Raw genomic sequence first — 2,500 nt, 5'->3', positions numbered from 1 at the left:
ACTCTTACCTTACATATAACGAAATACTCATACCACACGCGTCCAGGTAGTAGAAATCTTGCCGAAATCACGATAAATGTATTTGGAAATTCAACGGTCCACAAACAAACCTATTTTGCAGCTAAAACACGCAAAATGAAGCCACATTGAAGCTAAATCTTCAGACATCTTCAGCCACTTTGATTCCCGGAACCGCTGATCAAGTGTAGCGAAATCGAGATTCTATTGTGTGTCACGTGACAAAATACTCCACGATTCGTGGAGTATTTCGCGGGGGGTATAACGGTGTGAGCCAGGGTCTTCTCCGCCGCGCCATCTTGAAAGCGGAGTAGACCCTGGTAACGAGGTTGCAGAAGGCTCTATGCACAAAGACACCACTTACCAGGGGAGTGACAGGCAAGACTTTTACTGACACGGAAAAAAAAATAAAACGGAAAATCTAACCATTTTCCCACTGGGATTGCCATACGGCAACCCAGTAATAATTTGCCTGTGTTTAAATTAACAAATACACCAATACATCACTAACGTTCAGAACGTTTCATGTTTAACCGGAGAATTAGGGACTCAGATGTTCGAAGGTGAGTAATAGTTGTTGAGGTTTATTCCTCAGTTATCGAGTTCCATAAGTCTAAAACTTAAAAATGAATAAAAAATTTTTAGTTTCTAAAGAAACTGTGGTCCTGCGTCGGTGGGAGATTGAAACAGAAATTTATTTTATCAAACGAGTTGATAAAGGTCAAATAGCCACCGTGAAAGATTTGGAAAGCTGACGTTTCGAACGTTAGCCCTTCGTCGGAGCGAATGGAGATTGAAACAGAAATTTATTTTATCAAACGAGTTGATAAAGGTCAAATAGCCACCGTGAAAGATTTGGAAAGCTGACGTTTCGAGCGTTAGCCTTTCGCTCCGACGAAGGGCTAAAACTTAAAAATGGTTTGCTTTAAAAGCAGAAAATAACCAATTCACCGTTGCTGTTGAGAAAAGTGTATGCCAGGCAAAACAAGTTGCATCTCGTTAGCCTGAAAGTTAAGAAATAACTTCCCTGTGTTTAAATTAACAAATACACCAATACATCACTAACGTTTCATGTTTAACCGGAGAATTAAGGACTCAGATGTTCAAAGGTGAGTAATAGTTGTTGAGTTATATTCCTCAGTTATCGAGTTCCATAAGTATAAAACTTAAAAATGGTTTGCTTTAAAATCAGAAAAGAACCAATTCACCGCTGGTGTTGAGAAAAGTGTATGCCAGGCAAAACAAGTTGCATCTCGTTAGCCTGAAAGTTAAGAAATCATTTGCCTGTGTTTAAATTAGCAAATACACCAATACATCACTAACGTTTCATGTTTAACAGGAGAATTAGGGACTCAGATGTTCGAAGGTGAAATGGTTGTTTAGTTTTATTCCTCAGTTATCGAGTTCCATAAGTATAAAACTTAAAAATGGTTTGCTTTAAAATCAGAAAAAAACCAATTCACCGTTGCTGTTGAGAAAAGTGTATGCCAGGCAAAACAATTTGCATCTTGTTAGCCTGAAAGTTAAGAAATAACTAGCCTGTGTTTAAATTAACAAATACACCAATACATCACTAACGTTTCATGTTTAACCGGAGAATTATGGACGCAGATGTTCGAAGGTGTGTAATAGCTGTTGAGTTTTATTCCTCAGTTATCGAGTTCCATAAGTATAAAACTTAAAAATGGTTTGCTTTAAAATCAGAAAATAACCAATTCACCGTTGCTGTCGAGAAAAGTGTATTCCAGGCAAAACAAGTTGCATCTCGTTAGCCTAAAAGTTAAGAAATCATTTGCCTGTGTTTAAATTGACAAATACACCAATACATCACCAACGTTTCATGTTTAATTGGAGAATTAGGGACGCAGACGTTCGAAGGTGTGTAATAGCTGTTGAGTTTTATTCCTCAGTTATCGAGTTCCATAAGTATAAAACTTAAAAATGGTTTGCTTTAAAATCAGAAAAGAACCAATTCACCGCTGGTGTTGAGAAAAGTGTATGCCAGGCAAAACAAGTTGCATCTCGTTAGCCTGAAAGTTAAGAAATAATTTGCCTGTGTTTAAATTAACAAATACACCAATACATCACTAACGTTTTATGTTTAACCGGAGAATTATGGACGCAGATGTTCGAAGGTGTGTAATAGCTGTTGAGTTTTATTCCTCAGTTATCGAGTTCCATAAGTATAAAACTTAAAAACGGTTTGCTTTAAAATCAGAAAATAACCAATTCACCGTTGCTGTCGAGAAAAGTGTATTCCAGGCAAAACAAGTTGCATCTCGTTAGCCTGAAAGTTAAGAAATCATTTGCCTGTGTTTAAATTGACAAATACACCAATACATCACCAACGTTTCATGTTTAATTGGAGAATTAGGGACGCAGATGTTCGAAGGTGTGTAATAGCTGTTGAGTTTTATTCCTCAGTTATCGAGTTCCATAAGTATAAAACTTAAAAATGGTTTGCTTTAAAATCAGAAAAGAA

The sequence above is a fragment of the Montipora foliosa genome, chromosome 9 (assembly GCF_036669935.1).
Source record: "Montipora foliosa isolate CH-2021 chromosome 9, ASM3666993v2, whole genome shotgun sequence".
NCBI classification, from domain to species: Eukaryota; Metazoa; Cnidaria; class Anthozoa; order Scleractinia; family Acroporidae; genus Montipora; species Montipora foliosa.
The sequence above is the reverse complement of the archived record's forward strand: the minus strand, read 5'-3'. Positions refer to the sequence as shown.